This window comes from Lissotriton helveticus, chromosome 8 (assembly GCF_964261635.1).
Source record: "Lissotriton helveticus chromosome 8, aLisHel1.1, whole genome shotgun sequence".
NCBI classification, from domain to species: domain Eukaryota; kingdom Metazoa; phylum Chordata; class Amphibia; order Caudata; family Salamandridae; genus Lissotriton; species Lissotriton helveticus.
This window is the reverse complement of record NC_136069.1, coordinates 560,575,935-560,600,847: the sequence shown is the minus strand read 5'-3', so window position 1 is coordinate 560,600,847 and position 24,913 is coordinate 560,575,935.

Here is a 24,913-nt window from a genome sequence, read left to right as displayed (position 1 = left end):
TCCAGCAGCTCTTCAAATACCACTCACGACCCCCGCTCCGCGGGAGACGCTCGCAGTCAGAGACACTTGGGATTTTGCTTGGCAGTTCTAAAGCCCATACCTAATACCTGGAACATTCACGGACTTCGAGGGCAGACACCTGGGGTTTCCTGCGTCGGAGCGGGACTGCGAGGACCAGAGGTGTTTGCGGTTCTTCATCTCCCGCACCTGGTGCCTCTTCCCGCCCCCTCCTTCACCTATTTAGTTACGCCCATAACCGCTACCACGGGCAACTGTAATTTTAGAAAAAGAAATAGCCCTTACTGAGCAACGCTTGTCCCTAGATCTCATAACGGGGAAGCGCTCGTCTCTAGGCCCAATTGGGTCAGTGGTCTCCCCCGAACCACCAAGACCATTAGATCCCTCAGCTGCTCAGGGATCCAGTTCTAGTCCCACGCTGGTAGTCCCCGATAATATAGCAGGTTGCCGTATCCTAAACACATCTATAACCAGCACGGCCTCTAGCAGTTCTAATTGCAGATTTTTAAATTCCCCCTTGCCACATAGTTCCCCCTTAATAGTTCAGGACCAGGGCCCACCAGCTAAAACTAAACATAGTAAACGGAAAAGAGGGGGCGGTCTTCAGAAGGGTGGCCTGGCCAAAATTCAAAAGAAAAATAGCAATATCCCGGCTCCACATGTTGTTGTACAGCCCCACAGTCCGTATAGGGCCACCTCAGATTCTATCCTACATTCCCCCAATTGTGGTATAGATGATGCTGGGTTGCTGGGTAAAATGGAAATTCTAGTAAAATCCTTGATGTTACCCTTACTGGAGAGAACCAGGATGATTAATTCTAAACTAGATCATATAGAGAAGCTAGTGATAGCAAATTCCAGTACGCTGGAGAATTTTGTAGGAGGAATGGATAACCCAAAGGACCTAGTTACTGCTCCACAAGGTTTGGGGACCGGTAACGGTTCAAGGGTGGTTCAACAAGCTACTATCGACAAGCCTAATATTCAGTCTGGACGACTATGTACGGAGAAGTGCCCTGTAGGTAAAAACCCCTTAGGTACTACTAGGGATAGGGGCTTGGTGGCAGGCGCGGTGCCTAGAACGCAGACCGCATCGTGTGTACTAGAAGGGCTGATAAATAAACAGATAACCTTAGACAGACAAGGCACCAACCTGGGCAAATTAAATAGAACTACCACTCATATTGATTTACCACCAGAGGCGGCACCCTTTGTGAGTGTCCTGTCAGGGGTGCCTGAGATTGCAATTGGGAAAATTGAAGGGTATCAGGAATTAAAAAACAACGTAGCCTTTTGGCTAAGTAAAAATAGACCGCTTCCACTTAACATTGACGGGAAAATTCTACACGTTAGAAGGGTGGGGTGGTTAGGACATATGACTAAGGATATAGAGGGAGATCTGGTTACAGTGAATTTTAGGGACAAACGTGTGATTCCCTACCTCCAAAGTTGGCAAACTCAATAGGAGATGGAGGAATAGTCACGTGGGAACTAGGCGATTTCTATCCCAGACCACCACACATGACCTTTGAAAGACGCCAAACAGGAAACACCTATTTTGGGAGTACTGTAGGTCCTGGTTTAAATGGTTATAATATCCCAACATTTAACCGGTTTGATCTACTCTCAAGCCTAGAAGCGGTCGATTGACTTACTAGTGATACCCCCAGTCTCAATGTAAAACCTATTTCACAAGATAGTGTGGTAGATAAGGTGAATATGGAAATATTTATGCCCTGTGAGGGGATGGCTGATTCAAACTATGTAGATCTTGCCCCCCCAGAGAGAGGCACCTCCCAAGAGGGGGAACTGACCAAGTACATCTCTGACACTGAAATAGCTAAGGTAGGAGATTGTGGAACATCTAGAGGTCCAGTTGTAATTGGCGATATGGCGAGGGTTGGGTCTCCAGTGGTGAGTACTGTGTCTAGGATCTCTATTAGTACCATTGAAAAGAAGGAAACATGTTGCCTTATTTTCTGGAATGTAGCAGGACTAAAATCCAAACTAAATAATACTATATGGGGAAGCATTGTAAATAGGTATGATATCATGGGTCTACAGGAAACATGGTTAATAGAGCCCATACATGTTTGCGGATATAAAACCATGTTTACACCAGCAGTGCGGGGATCACATGGCAGGGCTAAGGGTGGTTTGTCTATGTACCTGTCCAACCAGCTCAAATATGAGAAAGTATAATTACTATCCCATAATAGTTACTATCAGCTGGTGAAGATAGGTATTAATAAGGCTGCCAGTGTTATTATCATACATTTCTATAATAACATCTCAACTATTGATATTGTTCAGACTATAAAAATGTTGGGTGCTGATTTAAAACATGAAATGGACACAAGCATAAAAGAAGTATAGGTTATTTGAGGGGGATTTTAATTGTGCTCTTTGTAAACGGGGTCGACAAGGCATTTGTGGTCTTATGCTGGACCAGGACACCAGCCTCACTCATTTTGAGCATACCACATGTGGGGATTTGCTAAATGAAATATTGTTCTCTTGTGATCTGGGGTATGTGAATGAAATTGGTCAAACAGGATCCACCTTTGTCCTGACCTTTATTGGCAGGGGAGCGTCCACCACAATTGATTTTATATTATTCCCCACTAGGTATGGACGCCAGATCAAAAAATGTAGGACACTTGATGTTGTATTGAGCGATCACTGACCGTTAACTCTGGAGATCGAAAATCCATTTTGGGATTTAGATAGGGAACAGTCAATTAGGCAGCTAGTCCCAGACGTGATACTTGGAAGGCAAAACGGCTACTCACTTAAATGGAGTAAACTGGCCCCAGAATTTTTTTTGTATAAATTGGTGACTAAATGTTCAGAAACTTTCTTGATTTGTCTGGATGAGCAAGCATGCAGTCAGTGTATAATTAAACATTTTAATTTTATTGCATCCTCTATCAAGGATATTTTGTGGGTTGAATCAAAGAATCGGGGGAAAACTAACAGGAGATGGTTTGATTCAGCATGCACAAAGGCACTCTCTAATCTTAAAAATGCACTGCACGGGAATCCTCGCGACCTCTTATTGGTTAGATGCCTGGGAATCCCTCTGCGAGGCTTCGCTTTCTAGAGACCAATCTGCCTTCTGGAAAGCGGTAAACGCCCCCTTTCTTTATGATGATACAAAAGCACGCATAGAAATAGCAATCACTGAGGACGAATGGGTAACCCACTTCTCCGAGTTGTATAGCCCTACACAAGGGACATATCAATTGTTACCTGATATATCTGGGGAAGAAAAGGTTAAGGACATGAATTTGGTTGTAACCCTGAAAGAAGTTATGGCGAGCCTCAGAACAACCAAGGGCGGAAAAGCTGCAGGCCCGGATGGCATCCCAGCGGATTTATTTAAACACAATAGTGAGCTTTGGGGGCCTATGCTAGTACAAATTTTTAATGCTGCCTTTGCGAGGGGTCTAAATGCCTCTTGGTTCACTTCAGTAATTGTGCCAATATTCAAGAAGAGATATAGGCAAAATTGCGCATGCTACCGACCCATTTCCCTTCTAGATGCATCCATAAAGATCCTTGTGAGAGTCTTTTTAGGGAGACTTCAAAGCTGGGCAGAGGACAATGGGATAATCAGTGACCTGCAATATGGCTTCCAGAAGGGAGTTGGAACAGTAGAGCAGGGCCTAAACCTATTTATTATGCACCAAAAATACACCAGGGCAAAAGGGGAACGTATATATTTCAGATTTGTTGACCTAACGTCAGCATTCGATTGCGTCTCCCACAGCAACCTTTGGGCAATATTAAAAAGTTTAGGGGTGAAAGAAAATATCATTTGTTTTCTAAGGGAACTATATTCAGGTGCCACAGCAGTTGTCCGGTACGGAAAGGATGGAGAATGCACTAGATCCTTTGGGATAGGCCGTGGGGTACGCCAGGGGTGCGTCCTGGCTCCCTTTTTATTCCTAATCTACATTAATGGCCTCGAAAAAATTCTGCTACAAGAGTGCAGGGATATGCCCATGGTAGGTAAAAGATCAATCCCTGCACTTTTGTATGCAGACGATGCGGTCATAATGGCACGGACACCCCTTGCCCTACAGGGCTGGATAACATCTTTTAAAAACTTTATGCTAAATCTGGATCTAAAGATTAACTGTACAAAACATTCTCCATGAACTGCGGCACAGGTAATAGTAGACGTAGAAAAACCATGTATATAAATGATAGTCCCCTGGATTCCACCACTACCTTCCCTTATTTAGGTATCCTGTTCCACGAGTCTGGCACATGGGCAAGTGCTGTAAAAGTAAGAAGCCTTTTGTGTTCGAAATCAATAATGGCCTTAAAAAACTTTATTAAAAAAATGGGTAAAAAAACGATCAGGGAAATTTTAACAATTTTTAATGCGACCTGTATATCAGTTGCTCTTTATGGCTCAGGACTCTGGGGAAATGCCAAAACAAATTCCATCCAAATAGTGGAAAATATGTTTCTGAGGCACATCCTAGCTGTACCTGAGAGTGTCTCGACTTATATTTCCCACACGGAACTTGGCCAGCCACACATTGAAGACACAATCAAAATCCAGCCTATAATTCTTTGGCATAGGGTCTGGACAACCAATGAGTGTGTATTAAAAAGTAAAAAAAGTAAAAAAGTCCACATTTGTAAAGCGCAAAATCACCCGTAAGGGTCTCTAGGCGCTGGGGGCCGTCGGGAAGATTAAGCGAGCTATTGCCCAGAGTCACATGGTGCTGGGCTAACCTGCCGCCGGAGCCGGGGATCGAACCGTGGTCCCCAGATTCCAGCGTCAGTCGCCCTGGCCGCGGCGCCACACCTCTCCCAAGGTGTATTGAATCGCGTAATTCTGACGGACATTCTAAACTTAGAACACGTGAGCAGGATCAAATGGCTTGTCTATCTAAAACGTTTCCTTGCTGAAATTGACTGCCGAAATTATTATGATGATCCTCTCACAATGGCTAATATCCCGAGGAAGATATTGAAAAAACAATGTATGGAGTATCTTGAAGAGAAAAGAGCTAATGAGGAAGTAAAAAAAAGACTGTATCTTCACACCAATTGAAATTACCTCAGGACAAACTACAGCCATATTTAACCTTGTATATGTCCAACTATGAGAGGTTTGTCCTGACACGTTTCAAGGTTAAATATTCTTTTTAGACTTTTGAGTTTCCCTGTTATGAACACCTGGTCCCATGATTTAGTTGAGTGCACATGTGATGACTCTTCAGCCCAATCGGACATTCATATTTTATTTTTCTTTAAATTCTATATATTGCCACGTAGGAAATTGATTATCCCAAATTTAAAGGAAATGAACTTAATTCGATGCCGCCCAGCATTTTTAGAATTGCAGAGATTGGACACAGTATTAACTGTTGCTTCTATTTCTGAATTTAAAAAAAAAGTATTTATACTACGAAAATCAATTTGTATGGATGAATTTTAATAGCATTTTAAGTATAAAATTGCCTTTTTATGATGTATTATGTATGATACTTCTCTGTAATGAATTTTCATGTTGTGTACTTTGATGGTTATTGCTGATTAACCGAATAAAGTAATAAAATTGAAATGAAATTGACTTGGTCCCAAGAGAAAAGCTGTGGGCAGTCCTATTAGAGATCGGGGCTCCTCCATATTTGTGTCAAGTAATAAAATGGTTGCATGAACGAAATTACGCACAGATAAGATTTGGCAAAGATGGGGAACTTACTACACCTATCCCTGTAGACAGAGGAGTGCGCCAGGGGTGTGTCCTCACTCCAACTCTTTTTAGGCTTTTTATAAATGGTCTAGTTGATTTTTTATACTCTGAGAAAGATCTTGACGCACCGAAGTTGGCAGCACGTAATACCCCTGGCCATGATGTTTGACGATGATACCCTGCTGCTATCTAAAAGCCAAATTGGTATACGGAGGTCCCTAAACAAATTGGATGCCTTCTGTAAAGAAAGGAGCCTCGAGATTAATTTGCAAAAAAACGAATTCATGTTTTTTAACTCAATAAAGAGTACACGGCCAAGCCCATGCCTAGAAGGTAGACCATTAGAGAGGGTATCTATCTTTGACTACCTCGGTATCACCATTACTGAAAAAATTGACTGGGGAGCTCAGATCCAAAAAACAAGTATGAAGCTAGCTCAGACAACAGGGGGTTTGTCCAATGTGTTTCACAACTCTAGTCATAAATCCGTGGAGCCAGCAGTAGAGATCTACAGGGCCCAAGCCAGAGGTGCTGCCCTATATGGTGCTGAAATCTGGGGGTATGATCGCAGCCACAGTCTAACACAAATAGAAAATCTTTTTGTCAGACAATTGTTTGGCCTTCCCCGCAGCACCCCACTCATTCCACTATATCTAGACCTGGGTGTTAAGCCACTTTCGGATGAAGCACATCTGAGACCCCTTCTATTCTGGAGGTGCCTGTGGGTTACCCCTGAATTGTCTGAGTTCAGGAAAGAACTCAGAGAGGTGTTGAATCTACCTGGGGCACGGAGACTATCATGTTTTACATATTGTACTGTATTGTATTGTATTGTAATTGCATTTATGTAGCGCTTACTACCCCATACGAGGCGTCAAAGCGCTTTTTCAGTGAGTAGCGCGCTACTCCGGGACCCATAGAGGATTAATGTTGAATTAGTATAGTGAAACATGCAAGTACATTTTAAGTGGTGGATAGGTTAGTCAGTTAATTGGATTTGGAATGATACCAGAAGGATAGAGGAGGACAAACGTTTGTATTTATATAACGCTTGTTGACGCACGCTATTCAGGAAGCCTACAAAGGATTAGTGGTGAATTAATATGGTGAAATATGAAGTAATTTCAGTGGTGGATATTAGTCAGTTACTTGGAGTGAGAAGGGTAGCGGAGGTATAAAAGGGGAAGAAAGATTTGCATTCATATAGCACTTGTTACCCCTGATGGGTGTTGAAGCGCTTTTCTGGCGAATAGCACACCACTCCGTAACCCATAAAGGATTACTGTTAAAAATTAGTATAGTAAAAAAATATGAAGTAATTTGAGTATATGTTCTACAGTTATTTGGGTATTATATTAGTATAGTTTAACATGGAATTTGAGAAGTGAACATGTTAGTCTGTTCCTTTCGATTGAAAGGATATTGGAGGGATAAAACAGTGAAGGACTTTTTTTTTTTAGGTTTTAGCAGTAGGAGGAGGCTTTTGGGTGAGTAAAAAGGAGTTTTAGAGGGGAGGACTCAGAGGGAAGAGTTTAGAAAGGCTTGTTTTAGGGGATCGGTATAGTAAAAGAGGTGTCAGATGATGCAAGGCGGGGTAGAGTAGGAGAGAGTCTAGAAAGGATTATTTTGGCAATCATAGTAGTTGTATGGGGTATGGGATAAATGAGAGAGTGGATGTAGAGGATATATTGATAGATGTATAGGATGAGAGATAGGGTAGTGCATGGGAGGGAGTAGTATAAGAAGTTTGAGATGAGTCAGAAGGTTGGGCTAGAAGATTTATTGAAGCGAAGTATAGGCTGAGAAATAGGGTAGTGCATTGGAAATGCCACATTAGAAGAAAGAGATCAATATATAGATCCTTAATTAAATGGAAAGTATATATATACAGCAAGGAGCTAAGTATATGTAGATTAAAGATATTGTTAGAGGCACAGGATGAGAAATAGAGTGGTGCATTGGATATTCTTTTTCAGGAGAAAAGTAACAGACACACAGATCCAAGTACATGGAAGGTACATAGATGCACAATGGAAGTATGTACATGTAGACCAAAGATGATTTTTATTAATTTATTATTATTATTTTTTTTCTATTAACAACATAATTCTTTTACATGTTTATACAAAGTAATACACAAAGATAGGTACATATCTATAGTGAAAAAAATGCTTGTATACAGAGGGTTATGCTGTAAATTTCTGTTTGCGTATGGTGCTTATGTGGGGAAGAGCCAAATCTTGAGTAGTTTTCTGAAGATAAGGGGGTTGTCAGTGGACCTTATGTTGGGGGGTAAAAGATCCATAGTTTGGCTGCTTGAACAGAGAAGGGTGTGCCATTCATGGTTTTTTTCTTGTATGGTGGTATTTTGAGGCGAGATGCTCCTTGAGAGCAGAGGTTCTTTTGTTGAATGTGTTTGGTGATTTTTTTCCTGATGAAGAGTGGTCCCATTCCATGTATTGATTTGTGAGTGATACAAAGTAGCTTGAACGTGGATCTTCTGGCAACCAGTAACCAATGCACGGCTTTCAAGGCAGGGGAGGTGTGGTCTTGCGGTTTGATATGCAAGAGTAGTCTGTCAGCCGAGTTCTGCATCCATTGTAGTCTTTTCATGGCTGTTAAAGGTGATCCCTGGTAGAGGCTATTGGCGTAATCAGTTTGGACAGAACAAGGGAGATGGTAGCTTGGACCTTGTGTGGACATCCCAAATGAGGGAAAATTCTTTGCAGCGTTTTTATATAGTAGCAAAGCTTGATCTTGCTAGATCATCCACTTGGGCATTCATCGACAGCTTGAAGTCCATGGCCATTCCGAGGTTTCTTACTTCCTTCGATACTTTAGGCAGTGATCCCAGTTCAACAGGCCATCGGCAAGCGGGTTGTAATGTTTCCAATTGCCACACGTGAGTATTTCAGTTTTTGAAGCATTCAATTTGAGATGGCTCGGGGTCATCCTCTGATCCACGGCTCTGAGACAGCTGAAAATTGGTGATTTTCCAATGTCTTTGGGGCATTCCAGTTGAAGGAGCATTTGCGTGTCATCTGAATAGTAATAGCATATGAGGTGAAATTTATTGATCAGTACTGGTAATGACTTCATGTAGATGTTGAAAAGCATGGGCGAGATAATAGAACCTTGAGGAACCCCTGCTTTTGTGGAGTACGGTTTGGACGAGAAAGGTGGGGTATGGATGACATTAGTTCTGTTTGGAAGGTAGGACGCGATCCAGTCTAGCGCAGTTCCCTCTATGCCGGCTTCATAGAGTCTTTGTTTCAGAGTGTCATGGTCAACCGTGTCAAAGGCATCTGAGAGGTCCAAGAGGAGTAGTGCAGCAACCCGTGGCGGTCAACTGTATTCTTTAGGTCATCCCAGATGGCAAGGAGGGCAGATTCAGTGCCTCTTCCCAGACGGAATCCTGTTTGAAAGTGTGAAAGTATGTAATTCTCTTCAATGAATTGTGACTTCTGGGCGAACGCTGCTCTTTCTATCAGTTTGCCCAGCAACGGTCCATTTGTAATAGGTCTGTAGTTGTCAGGGTTCAGCGGGTCCAAGTTTGTTTTCTTCAGTAAAGGGTGTATGTATGACTTTTTGAGTATTCCAGTAGTTAGGGAATCGTTGATGATTTTTCTTACTGGAGTGGCAGCAGAAGTTGTTAAAATAATTATCTTGAAAGTTTGTGGCGGACAGGGGTCAGAAGGGCTGCCGGCAGGCCTGCTTGCTTTGACCAGGTCCATAAATCCATCATGTGAGATGTGTTGGAAGGAACAGAGAGGCTTGATTAGAGCATTCTTGGATTGTTGTTTTGTACAAGGGTTAGTGCTGGTGCTTTGTTTCTGTTTTAAGTACGTTTCCAACGTGTCTGCTTTGTCTGTGTAATGATTTGCCACTTTGTGAAATCTTGAATAACAGGATAAGTTCCTTCTAGGCAATTTGGTTTGCGAAATTAAATTCATTGAGTTTTGTATAGAATTCTTTATTTGCACATTTAGGGCCAGATGTATTTAAATACTATTTACCTATTCTCAAATACTGAATAATACCGATTCGGTATTTAAGAATAGGTAAATAGTATGTAGGTAATTTTTCGGTAAATTTGACCGAATCTGTAAAATTCGGTATTTACCAATTCGGTAATTGCCATTCATTCCTATGGCCTGAAGGCCAATAGGAATGAATGGCAATTACCGAATCGGTAAATTCAGATTCGGTAAAAGGGGGAAAACATTCAAGGGTGGCAGGGTGTCATTTTGACACCCTGTTGCACCCTTCAATTGTGTATGGGTGCACATGTTGCAGACATACATGCCCTAAGGGCATGAATGTCTGCAACATGGCACTGTTGGAAAAGCAAAAAAGATGCTTTTTTAAAGTTTTTCATTATTTACCACCAACTTGTAGTTGGTGGTAAATAACGAATCCTTAACTGAGGAATGCACTAACTCGAGTGCTCCCTACATCCTGGATTCGGTAATTTACCGAATCGGTATGTTAAGAATTCTGTATTTTACTGAATCCTTAAATTACCGATTCGGTAAAATACTGAATCATACAAAAATGCCACCTACATCTAAAAAGCCCAATACCGGTCGGTAACAGCCGAAATTCTGTAATTTTGGCTGTTACCGACCGGTATTGGACGACCTACATAAATGTAAATGTAAATGTACTGGTATTTATAGAGCGCACAGCTACTTCCCTGAGGTAGTGTCCCGGCGCTGTCCGTATACCGCTTAGGAACCCTTCCTGGTTTTCCCTGTGAGTGTCCACTCCTGGGCACCCCCAGGGTGAAACCAGGCATCCCAGCACTTTTGGGGCCGTTGTGGAGATTAAGCAAGCTATTGCCCAGAGTTGCAGAGTGGGACCCATGATTAGAATAGGCACCGAGGCGAGAATTATCAGGTCCGAGGAAATTGAGCCCAAGACCTGTTGAGGCAGGTATTGAACCCTGGTCCCGGGCCAGACTTCTACATCAGGGTCTGCTGCTCTAACCATTGAGCCAAAGTGACTGTAAGCGTTTTGAATTCTGTCTGAATAGTAACTTTTCTTAGCTTTTTTGATAGCAGACTTGTATAATCTGTTAATTTGATGTAGGTGAAGTTCGTCTTGTTTGGCGTTTGTTTTGAGCCAGGTACGTTGCAGCTTTCTAATTTGTTGTTTTATGTCTTTTATTTCTATGTTTCTCCAAGGTACTTTTTTCTTTTGTTCTGTTGTGTGGTTTTGAGTAGTATCAGGATGTCGACAGCTTCCTGTAGCCACTCATGTAGATTTTGAACTTAATTTATGGTTTCCAGATGTGTACTGGATATTAGTTGTGTTTCCAAGTGTTCCAAATTGAGTTTGTTTCACGGCCGATAGGTGGATTGATGTAAATGTAAATGTAAATGTAGTATACTTGTAAAGCGCACAGCTGCCCCAGCAACGGGGCGTCCCGGCGCTGTATAACTCTGGGGAACCCGTCCTGGCTTTCCCTGTGGGATGGTCCCTTGCTGGGAGTCCCCAAGGTGGAGCCAGGCATCCCCGGAATTGGTGGGGCCGTTGTGGAGATTAGGCAAGCTAATGCCCAGAGTTGCCGAGTGGAACCCCTGATTAGAGTAAGCACCGAAGCGAGAATTATCGAGTCCGCTGACCAAGGTCCACGACCCTGCCGCGTCGGGAATTGAACCCTGGTCCCAGGCTGACTTCTGCTCTCAGGCCTGCCGCCTCTAACCAGTGAGCCACACTACTCCATGTAAGGTAGTTTTAGGTGAGTCGCTTAGCGCTGTTTTATGTTGGAAGGCAAGCAAGTGATGGTGTGACCATGTGACTGGAGTTATAGTTTGAAAGGTAACTAGTTCAGTATTAGCAAAAATGACATCTAGGATATGTCCAGTGGTGTATGTTGGATTGTGGACAATCTGATGCAGGTTCAATGTGTCAGGCCGTTGATTATAGTTTTTGGATGGGTCATATTGGGTTTATCAAACCAAATGTTAAGGTCACCCAGAATGCATAGGTTGGAAAGTATTGTTATCAGGTTTGAAACTGTGTCTAGAAGTGCGCCTGGGAATGTTGCCTTGCTAGGTGGAGGTCTGTAAAGGTGCAGGAAGTTACAAGAGAAAGACGGTGTAGGATTACATCTGGTTAGAAGAGCCTCACAATTCTTTATGGAGATGTTGTCAATTTTAGTGATATGTATTGTTTGCCTGAATACAACAGCTAGACCACCTCCTTTTTTAACTATACAATTTTGGGTGATTATTTGATAGCCTATAGGAATGGCTTTATGCAGGACTGGAGCCATATCTTCTCCCAACCATGATTCTGTTATGAATAGTATGTCTGGTTTTGCATCGGTGAGAAAGTCATAGATGTGATGCTTGTTTTTAAAGAGGGATCAAGCATTTATTAGTTGACAGTTTAGTGAGTGGTCTTTGGTGATAGTGGGACTTTGTTTGGTAGAAGAGTCATCAGTATTGTGTGGGTGGGTTTGTAGCAGGTGTGTTTTTAGTGCTGGTATTAGCTGTATTAGGATAGCAATTGTGTACCTGTTCTGTATTGTGTTCCTCATCCAGCATGCTAAGAAGGCATTTTGATGGGTCTGCTTGTGTATGTGTTGGAGATGGAGTTCAAGAGTGAGTTGGAGTGCTGTGTTGCTTTTGTGGTGTAACATTGTTGTGAAGTAGACATGGGGAAGCAAAGTTGTGAGGTGTGGCATGTTGCTTATATTATTTGTGTGTGTTTAAGGCGGAAGGTTGGTCATGTAGTAATGTTCTAAATTGCCCAATGGATGAGAGGCGGTTACAAGAGAGGTGCTGTGTTGCTGTATCTGTGTAGGTGTGATGGAAGAGGTAAAGCTTGGCATTGGAGTTTGTTCCTTTGTGTGGTTTGAAAGGTGGGTATATGTTTGTATTTTGTGATGGTAAGTATTATGAGGTGTTGCACTTTGAAGATCTTGTTGTGCTGGTGTGTGTGATATGTTTTGTTTTTGAGGAGTATTGAAAAAGGGTGCTGATGTATATATTTCATGCAATGGATTTTGTTGTGTAGTATTGTTTGTGAAGAGGTTGTGACATAGAGGTGGTGGTGATGTGTTTATGAGCAGAGTGTATGTTGTGTGTAGGATAGAATGAAGTAGAGCTGAGAGTGTTTATCTTAGACTGGTTTGTTGCAAGAGTTACAAAGTGTGGTGGTGTGCATTGTGTGTATTGTTTGTTAGTGTTATTATGGTAGAAGGGAGAGGAGGGTGTTTGTTGGACAACTGATGGAAGGGTGATTATCTGTTTGTTAGTGATAACAGGTGGTCTGTTAGGTGTAATTACAGCTAGGACAGTGTGTCTGAATGGGTTGTGGTTATGTATAGTGTTGATTGGCGTTGTGTTAGTGATGAGTGTATTGGTTTGTGGTATGGGATAGAGTTGTGTACTGTTTGCAGGTGATGGTGGATATGTGTGGTAGTTGGGATAGTAGGGTGTGTAGATGTGGTTTGGTTGGCTTTGTAGTGCATGCTGGTACATTAATCTGTGCATAGTGTGGTGCGTGGTGGACATTTGGTGTGAGTGAGTTGCTCTGTTTGTGGATGTGGATTCTGTGGGCCGGGTATTGCTAAATGATAAAAAGGGCAGCATTTCTGGCCCTAGTCCCGACCAGTCCTTAGCAGGCTCAAACAGGCAGTAGCCCTTGTCCTCTCTGCCCTTAACAGGCTCAAACAGGCAGCAGCCCTTGTCCTCTCTGCCCTTAGCCTCGACGCCCGGGCTGAGACACCCTAAACCTGGCCTTTTTTATAGCCCTAGTAATCAGGTGACCCCTTCCGCCAATGGGAACCCTAGCCCTAAAACTATCCAATCACAACACTAGCCCTAAAATCTAGAACCAATAGGAGACCAGGACCTTACAGCCAATATTAGCCCTAGTCCAAGCACCCAATCAGTTCAAAAGCCCTGATCTCTACGTCCAATAAAGGTCCTAGCCCTACCAGTAGTCCCAAAGTAAGTCCATACAACCAATGGCACGGGTAGCCCTAGTCCCTACTTCCAATAGAAAGCCTAACCCTACTCTAAGTCCCACACCTTATCCAGCAACCAATCACACCAGAAGACCTAATGGCTACTTCCAATTAAAGGTCTAACCCTAGCCCTAGTCCCACCCCTCTCCCAACGACCAATAACATGGAAAGCCCTAGTCCCTACATCCAATAGAAATCCTGACCCTAGCCCTAGTCCCAACCCTACAATAATTGAATCACAGACTCAGAAACCAATCAGAACCCTCAAATACCCAACCAATGAGTACATTAACCCTAATCCAATAGAAACACCAGATACACCCACCAATCAGTGTAGACATTTACCAACCACTAGCAGACCATATAAGGTCCCAGCGACCTCAGACAAGGTTTACTGGCCAGGGAGTTGGAAGCTGCTTCTCCTGTTTAGAATCTCCTAGGAGACAGACAGGCTTAATCCACACGTTGGACTGCAGCAGGTAAGGGCCTCACTAACTTGAAATCTAACAATACTGTCTGAATAAAACTTTACTCTCTCTGCTGGCCAAAAAATGAAGTGCACAGGCACTAGTAAACACAGTTTAAACAGCTCACAGAAGTACCCTCTGATGTAAAAAATCCCTGTTGATGGGGGTGAGGCAGGGGGGCTGGTTTCACTGGCTTGTGCAGACAAAATGGTGGCTGGGAATGCAATGTTTTAACATACAGGTTTTAGCACAGAGCACAAAATGATGTAAAAAATCCCTGTTGATGGGGGGGAGGCAGGGGGGCTGATTTCAATGGCTTGTGAACACAACATGGTGGCTGGGAGTGCAATGTTTTAACATACAGGTCATAGCACAGAGCAAAGGAGAAATTTGGAGGGAAAACAGAATTGTCACCAAGGAATAAGAGGGACAAACTACAGAGGTTGGACTGCAAATCCCACAATTCAACACGCTAAATGGAGGCGATCATGAACAGGGAAAACCACAAGTTTAAAACACAACACAGGTGAACAAATATGCAATTACAGGCAGGCTAAAACGACATTTTTTAACTGTAACAGCCACAGGCAAAGACAGTAAAAACAGAAAGTGAAAATCGTTTTTATACAACTTTTTGTCTTGGGAAGAGACAGCACTCGTCTGTCTCCTTACCACTTCCGGGACTCTGCTCACTGCAATCTGGGGCACAGGTAGGCTGCAACTCACAAGATGGAGGAGAATGAATTTGGGTGCACCCAGAAAGGCATTAAGGGGCCTGGGCAGGTGTGAGAGGAGGGCTCAGACTTGCCTGATATCTGATTACCCAATAGTCTGCTGGCCTGGGGGTGGGGGCTGGGCAGCTGCTTCTACTGTTCAGAATCTCCTCGGAGACATACAGGCTCAATCCACACTTTGGACTGCAACAGGTAAGGGCCTCACTAACTTGAAATCTAACAATACTGTTTGAATAAAACTTTACTCTTTCTGCTGGCCAACACATGAAGTGCACAGGCCCTAGTAAACACAGTTTAAACAGCTCACAGAAGTACCCTCTGATGTAAAAAAAAATCCCTGTTAATGGGGGGGAGCCAGGGGGGCTGGTTTCACTGGCTTGTGAACACAAAATGTTGGCTGGGAGTGCAATGTTTTAACATATAGGTTTTAGCACAGAGCAAGGGAGAAATTTGGAGGGAAAACAGAATTGTCACCAAGGAATGAGAGGGAAAAACTACAGAGGTTGGACTGCAAATCCCACAATTCAACACGCTAAATGGAGGCAATCATGAGCAGGGAAAACCACAAGTTTAAAATACAACACAGGTGAACAAATATGCAATTACAGGCAGGCTTAAACTACAATTTTTAACTGTAACAACCACAGGCAAAGACACTAATAACAGAAAGTGAAAATCGTTTTTTAAACAACTTTTTGTCTTGGGAAGAGACAGCACTAGTCTGTCTCCTTACCACTTCCTAGACTCTGCTCAATGTAATCTGGGGCACAGGTAGGCTGCAACTCACAAGATGGAGGGGAATGATTTGGAGTACACCCAGCAAGGCCTTAAGGGACCTGGGCAGGTGTGAGAGGAGGGCTCAGACTTGCCTGGTAGCTGAATAGCCAATGAACTGCTGGCCTGGGGGTGGGGGCTGGGCAGCTGCTTCTACTGTTCAGAATCTCCTCAGAGACATACAAGCTCAATCAATACTTTGGACTGCAGCAGGTAAGGGCCTCACTAACTTGAAATTTAACAATACTGTTTGAATAAAACTTTACTCTCTCTGCTGGCCAAAAAATGAAGTGCACAGGCCCTAGTAAACACAGTTTAAACAGCTCACAGAAGTGCCCTCTGATGTAAAAAATCCCTGATGATGGGGGGAGACAGGGGGGCTGCTTTCACTGGCTTGTGAACACAAAATGGTGGCTGTGAGTGCATTTTTTTAACATACAGATTTTAGCACAGAGCAAAGGAGAAATTTGGAGGGAAAACAAAATTGTCACCAAGGAATGAGAGGGACAAACTACAGAGGTTGATCTGCAGATCCCACAATTCAACACGATAAATGGAGGCAATCATGAGCAGGGAAAACCACAAGTTTCAAACACAGGTGATCAAATATGCAATTACAGGCAGGCTAAAACTACAATTTTTAACGGTAACAACCACAGGCAAAGACAGTAAAAACCGAAACTGAAAATCGTTTTTTAAACAACTTTTTGTCTTGCGAAGAGACAGCACTAGTCCTTCTCCTTACCACTTCCTGGACTCTGCTCGCTGCAATCTGGGGCACAGGTAGGCTGCAACTCACAAGATGGAGGAGAATGATTTTGGGTACACCCAGAAAGGCCTTAAGGGGCCTGGGCAGGTATGAGAGGAGGGCTCAGACAATTGTTTGGCCTTCCCCGCAGCATCCAACTCATTCCACTATGTCTAGACCTGAGTGTTAAGCCAATTTCGGATGAAGCATCTCTGAGACCCATTCTATTCTGGAGGTGCCTGTGGGTTACCCCTGAATTGTCTGAGTTCAAGAAAGAACTCAGAGAGGGGTTGAATCTACCATGGGCATGGAGAGTACCATGGTTTACATATGTTAGGAATGCCCTCACACTAATGGGTCTGGGTAACCTTTGGGACGATCCTGTAATGCACTGTCCCACAGTCTCAAGGGAAGCATTAAAGGGTCGTTATTGGGAGACTAAAATGACTCAGCTCCAGGGGAATCATTCATTGGAGAAACTTACTGCAGCATTCATGGAAATCAAGGATCAATACACATTGGAGCCGGCACTTAATGATATCAAACCAGCTGCCGCAAGAAAGCTCTATTTACAATTCAGGCATGGGGTACTGTCACTACGTGCCTTTACAAATAAATGGGCAGGCCAACACAATCTGGGCTGCACGGCATGTACTTGTGCAGAAGAATCTGAAAGTCATGTGCTCTTTGTCTGGACTGGATATCTAAAAGCAAGGAAGCGATGGCTGGTTCAGATTTTCAGACATTTTGGAACCAGGCACTGCTCAGAGGCCTTTAGGCTGCTGCAATATGACACCAGTCTCCCAATTGTTTATTTGGTGGCAGGCTTTATATTTTCCATGTGGTGCACTCAACACGCTTTTTTTTCAAAAAACAACCCTCAAAGATGATGACTATTTGAGCACATATCTTATCCCACTTTGAACTGATGGTATTGTAGAAGGTTTTTATGCCTATTTTAACAGTATTTTAATCATGTAGTACACCTACGGTATGTAACACTAGGTTTTAAGACTATCAGGAATCAGGACTACTGTTTAATGGTCTACCACAATGGCTCTTACCTCTCTACCAGAAGTAAACTGTTATTAAATTACTCCCTTATTTATATTTAAAACTTTGTAAACTCTTCTTTGTATTCTTGTACAAGCACTTTAAGTGTTCAGATATGCTGCTAATAATTGTTTAAATGATTGATGCAAGTACTGTACATAATTATATGAACTACTGACCGAGTGATAATATGAGTGCCAGTTTAGGTGCATATAAAATACACCTGCTCATATAATCCAATCCTATTATATAGGGAATTGCAGATCGTGGTAGTAGGACCGACGGAATATTAGACCTATGTAGGCAAATCTATGTACTTAGTTACATTGTTACCTGATGTTTGATACTTTTTTTACTTTTTTTTTACTTATATGAAATGCTGGATTTTACATGAAATGCTTTTATGATCTTATTGATCGAAATTAAGTTTACATTGATTGATTGATTGATATGGATATATATATATTAACTAAAAAAAATAGGTTTCAGGAGGTTATAGTTAGTTAAACATTTGACTCATATAAAACCAGAGAAATTCGCCTGTTATAGTTAGTTGAGCTGACTATTAGTCGCGCACGCGCAATGCACAGGTGATGACGTCACATATTACATCACTCATGACATGGTCAGTGACATCACTGATGACATCACTGATCCGAGCAGGATGCATGCATCCTGCCAAGAAAAATTCAAACGAAGCATGGGCTTCCGCGCTTCTATGATAATTAGACCCCGGGGGGGCCAAATCCCAGAAGCATGTTTATGAAAATAAAGTGTGGGGGGCCCAATCCCCCCCCACACTGTCCCGAGACCTCTACCCCTGGGACAAAAGCATGTGTAATTGCGGGAGGCACACGCCCCCCCCCCCGCAGCCCTGGGGACCACCATCCCAAAGGGCTTAAAAAAATAATTTTGGGGGGCCGCTAAGGCCCACCCAAGCCCTGGGGACCGCCACTCCCGGGGCTCCACTTGATTGTTATTGCAGGGAGGCACATGCCCCCCGCAGTCCCAGGGACCTCCCCCGCAGGGCCTAAAACTTTAATTATGGGGGCCTCTAAGGCCCCCCCGAGCCCCGGGGACCATCACCTCCCGGGGCTCGACTACATTGAAATTGCGTGGGGGCAAACTGCCCCCCGCAGCTCCGGGGACCGCCACCCCTGGGGCTTATTTTTCATTTACATTTGAAAAAAACCTGTGTGGGGGGGTTTGAATCCTCCCCGGGGCTCTAAAAATGTAAATTGGGGGGTCTGTGATGGACCCCAAGCCCCAGGGACCACCACCCCCGGGGCTTCAAAAAAGGTGGAAGGGGACCACACGGCCCCCCTCATGGAGCCCTTGATAGCCCTGAAGGGAGGGGGCGGGTCCTGAGATCACATGTGTGCAAACACACCCTGTGGCGCAGTTAAGTTAGGGAATTAATTCTTTGTCAGACCTGAGGGTCCCTGGGGGCCAACTAGCTCACCAGGTACCTCCAGTAAGTACCACGGAGCTGCTTTGCAGAGTGTTGTAAAATGGGGCGCAACGCAGCCCCCTGGCGCAATCTGGAGGTACCGGGTGGGCTAGTTGGCCTCCAAAAATCCACAGGATTGAGGAGGAATGATTTCTCTAACTTAAAATGCGCCACATGGCGTGTTTGCAGACATGTCACCTCAAGCCACGCCCCCTTCCTACACCCTGTGGCCCGTTTTAAGTTGGGAAATTAATGTGTGTGTAGATGTAGGAATCACTGAGTGGGTTTTTAGAAACTTGCATTTGTGTGTCAATTGATTTAAATATGGTACTCCATATTTTACAATGAGTGTTGAAAGGTTATACCAATGAGATATATCAGATTGTCACATCGATGATGTCATCAGTGATGTCATTTGAGATATCATTAGTGATGTAATCAGTGATGTCACTGACCATGTCGTGAAGGATGTAATATGTGACATCATCAATAGTGGATTGCGGGCGCGCGCGTTATAGTTAGTACAACTAAATATAACGGAGGAATTTCAATGGTTTTGTACGACTGAAATGTCCATCTAACTATAACACCCCAGAAACCTATGGTTTTTTCCAGTGAATTTCTGAGGTTTTATAACTGCCGATTCCTAACTATAGCATGTCTGAAACCTATGGTTTTTTCAGTGAATTTGAAAGGTTTTTTAAATGCTAATTCTTATCTATAAAATGTCTAAAACCTATGGTATTTCACTGAATTTCAAAGGTTTTGTAAATGACCATTTTTAAATGTATTAATTGTTATATTTATTTTTTTGATACTGATTTACCTCATTTTTTTAAACTATTTATTTTTAGATATTTTATTTTTCAAATTACATTATATTTACATTATACATTCATTACAAAATATACTTTCTCAGAATGAATTACTTTAGTTTAAATATTTTGCAAATAGGCCATAGGCTTTCAAGTACAGTAGTGCTAGTTGTTGCAATGGGCAACACCATTTCAAACACAATGCAACATTGAGCTCAATAGGAATTTTTAGTTAAATGCAATTAGCTACTTTATGGATTACTTTTCTAACTACTGGACTGGATCCTAGATTCAGTCCTGGGACATCTCCTGTAAACAGTTGAGTAAAAGCATTTTGGTTATAGTAGTGGTTTCTAAGGAATATTATTGTATTTTAAAAGTTGACACTTAGAAACTTTTTCACATGGAATCACCAATGTTATCCTATGGGAGGAAATTCACTTAGCAGGTAAGTAGTGTTATTGTTACTTCTTCTTACTCAGTGGTGGTTCCTGGATCCAGCACTGATGCATCTCATGCTAACAGTTGAAATAATATGTTTAAGTCATACAGGCGATTTTTAAGGAATATTTGTAATTTGTGAAAATTGACACTTAGAAACTTTTCTGGTGAAAACCAGACAATGAATTCCTATGGAAGGAAATACAAGTTACTGGTAAGTACGGTTAGAATTACTTTTCAGGGTCAGGGCTGGGCTAAAAGATGCAGCACTGGGTTCTCTCCTGATAACAGGTGAGTAAATAGGAATTTTTAGTTCAGCAGATTTTAGAGGAATATTTGTAAGTTCCAAAACTCCACACTTTGAAGAATTTCCAAGTGAAACCAGTCAATGTTAGCCTATGGAAGGACATTCAAGTTACTGGTAAGTATGGTTAGAATTACTTTTCAGGATCAGTCCTGGGCTCAAAGATGCAGCACTGAAGTCTCTCCTGATAACAGGTAAGTAAATCGGAATTCGTAGTTCGGCTGATTTTAGAGGAATATTTGTAAGTTTCAAAACTCCACACTTAGAAGAATTTCCAAGTGAAACCAGTCAATGTTAGCCTATGGAAGGAAATTAAAGTTACTGTTTAAGTACGGTTATTATTACTTTTCAGGATCAGTACTGGGCTCAAAGATGCAGCACTGAGGTCTCTCCTGATAACAGGTGAGTAAATCAGGATCCGAAGTTCGGCTGATTTTACTTCGGTCCAGTATACATAGAGCCTCTCTCCTACACCATCCCCTCCCTTTACCACTGTGCAAACATACCCTGTAGTGCGTTTTAAGTTGGGGAAATAATTACCCTTCAATCCTGAGGGTCCCTAGAGTCCAACTAGCCCACTAGTTACATACAGTAAGTGCCACAGAGCTGCGTAGCAGAGAGATGTAAAAAGGGGCACGGCCTGCACCACTTCTCAGTAACGCAGCACAGTGGCGCTTCCTGGAAGCACCTGGTGAGCTACTTGGCCCCCCATGGTCCCTCAGGATTGAAGGGGAATTTTTTCCCCTACTTAAAATGCGCCACAGGGTGTATTTGCAAACATCACCTCCGTCTCCTCCCTTCACCACTCTGTAAACGCGCCCTGGGGTCATTCTAAGTTGAGAGATTAAGTCCCCTTCAATCCTAAGGGTCCCTAGGGCGAAACTAGCCCACTAGGTACCTCCAATAAATGCCACAGAGCTGCGTTGCAGAGAGGTGTAAAAAGGGGCGTGGCCTCTGAACACCTATCTGCAGCGCAGCTCCCTGGCGCATACTGGAGATACCTGTTGGGCTATTTGGCCCTCAGGGACCCTCAGTATTAAAGAGAATTAAGTCCCCAACTTAAAATGCGCCACAGAATGCGTTTGCACAGTGGTGAAGGAAGGGGGCGTGGCCGGAGGTGACATGTCTGCAAACACGCCCTGTGGCACGTTTTAAGTTAGAGAATTAATTCCTCTGCAATCCTGGGGGTCAACTAGCCCCCCAGGTAACTCCAGTATGCGCAGCTCCGTGGCTTGGTGATGAGTAAATATATTTCTCAATGATACATGTCCAACAAAGTAGAAATATAAAAGGCAGTGTATGTGACAATTGCTGTATATAAATAAGTGTACATAAGACTCTTTGATTGTATGAGTGACTGTTTTGAAAACTGTATACATTACGATCGTGGACGGACTTGCGTCCGTCCGCGAGCCCTGAGTAGGAGGGAGCGTCCGCATGTGCTGCGGCGTTCCCTCCTGTGCAATTAGGATGTGACCGCCACCCTGGCGGTCACAACCTCTATTTTTAACATTGCGGCGGGTGCGGCTTCAAGCGGCACCCGCCGCAATGTTAAAAACGCATGCATTGCATTTGCATGCACAAAGCGGCAGGTGCCTGCTGCTTTGTGCACGCAAATGCAGGGGGGTACCATAGGTACCCCTCATGTGCACCCCCACCCCCCCTTCACCCAGGGGGCCCGCAACTGTCCCCCGAAGTGACTTTCCGTATGCTTTTCCACAGCAGAAAAGCCGCCCCGGAAAAGCATCTATTTTACACCATCCTAATATGTCTGGCGGTGTCTGAGAGACACCGCCACCATATTAGGCCTTTTCCGCCGCGGTTGTAAGCCAACCGCGGCGGAAAAGCGGCGGACTGAAACCAGGACCCACCAGCCAGCCTAATGTGGCGGTGGGTCTTTGGTGGGTCCGCAGAGGATTTTCCGCATCCTCCAGGCCAGCAGTGGCTTCCACCGGCCCGGAGGATGCGGAAAATCCTCCATCGTAATCAGCCCCTAAGTATGAGTTACTATCTATATGAATAAATAAAGTGTTTTTTGTATAAATATGTAGCTTAGTAAATATAATTATGATCAATTGTTTGCATAAGTGAGTAGGATGACTGCATAAGTGAATAGGATGTGTGCTGGTGTGTAATGTCGATGTAGGTGTATAAGTATATTTAATAGTGTTCTATTGATCTTTGTTAACATGTATGAGTGAACATAAAGGTAAGTGTTTAGATGTGTGTGTAGATGTAGGAATCACTGAGTGGGCTTTTAGAAACTTGTATTGGTGTGTCAATGGTTTCAAATATGGTACTCCATATTTTATAATGAGTGTTGAAAGGTTACACTAGTGTATGATGAGATGTATCAGATTGTCACATTCATGATGTCATCAGTAATGTCATTTGAGATGGCATCAGTGATGTCATCAGTGATGTCCCTGACCATGTCATGAATGATGTAATATGTGACATCATCACCAGTGGATTGCAGGCGCGAGAGTTACAGTTAGTACAACTAACTATAACGGAAGAATTTCAATGGTTTTGTATAAGTGAAATGTTCAGTTAACTATAACACCCCTGAAACCTATGGTTTTCTCAGTGAATTTCTAAGGTTTTTTAAATGCTAATTCCTAACTAAAACCTGATTGAAACCTATGGTTTTTCAGTGAATTTCAAAGGTTTTTTAAATGCTAAATCCTAACTATACCCTGCTTGAAACCTATGTTTTTTTAGTGAATTTCGAAGGTTTTTTAAATGACAATTCCTACTTATAATGTTGACCACTTTCCCATATTTTCAACAAGTAACCAAATCTGCAATGCTACCTAAAAATCAAGCAATAGTTCCACTTACCACTAACAAATTCACATCAACATTAAGTACTTTAAGAAAGTCGAATATGTACTGCGTGAATTACATTCAACTCAAACCCATGTTTAAAGAGCAATATGTGATGGAGTTTCTAATTATACACTTCCCACACCCAACAAAATCAATACCCGGCACCACGATCACCACAACCATACCCACGGACCCCTCCCCCCTACTACCTCAGAGGCAGCGCAAAACAGTACTACGGACCTTTCCAAAATAATATATCTCCTCAACAGTACAATACCTCAATTTACAGAGATGTGGCAACCAAGTATGTATAAGGGAAAGAACTTGAACAGCAACAATAGTATACACAACGCTAAGACTACCTGTGAAATACTATACACAATTCACTATAGAAATCAAAACTTTTCAGTGTGTACATATACCATTGATACGTGTGGTGTACTGAACAGTGGGCGCAATCATATTATCTCAGACACTGGGGAATATTACGGTCATGTACCTGTGTTCACCCCCCTCCCTTGAAACAGAAGCAGAGTGGGCTAGTCCAACGTAAACAACGTCAACGTAAGACTATAAATAATTAGGCTACGCCTTGGGCGTGGTTCACTTCTGTAAAGAGAAGAGACTGCTCCTCCGCCCTACCACTTTATATTGTGCTATAAATAGCGTATGCATCCAACTTCCCTGTGACAGTCAGTGTGGGCTATTCCTCTTTTAAAAAAAAAAAGTATTTTTATATAGCGCAAAATCAGCCCAAAACTATACCAGCTATTTACATTAGCACCATACATTTTCAGGCACGCGTACATTACGTCTTTACTCTACAATAACAGAATGTGCATTCAACTCCGAGACTGACACTGATTTTCAGCATCAAGTTGTACAGTGCATCTGAATGACCACATACGTATATACATTAGCTGCCCTTCATGTGCCAAAAACTACAACTTAAACCTTTCACAGCCCTGTATTACTACAGCTACAACACCCCACTGAATGTACAACAAACATTCATAATCTCAGAAATGCGTCATGTCCACCATCTTTTATGTGTGCAACTATGAACGAATATAGAGTCAGTGATACCCCGTACCTTCCATGTTGGCCAAGTTGTGGAACTTTACAGATATGAAGACACATTTGCTTTTAAGACCCGGGTGACGTCAGCACTACAAAACGGACACCCGAGTACCTTAATTTCTCATATAGCTCACGACGGGAGCATGCCCATAGCTCCTGAGTCATGGTTCAGAGCCTCACTCAGCACTGGCACACAGCACGCCTGCCCACTGCACTTACGCTTCCAGGAAAACACAACAATGCTACATGGCCCAGATTTCCATTGTAGTGATTTCTTAGTTCCAGGTCTAGTTGTCAGAACTGCACACACACTCCCTCATGGCTGGTATACACCCACACCACACCCATCCAGCACATGCGTCACTACACACGTGACCCTACCTATGAAACAGACGGGGCGCACATGCTCTACGCCATTTTAGAGTTGCTCCCATAGCAAGCGCTGTGATGGCCCGTCCTGGTGGTTCGGACAACTCATGTAGGCCCGAACCACCGAA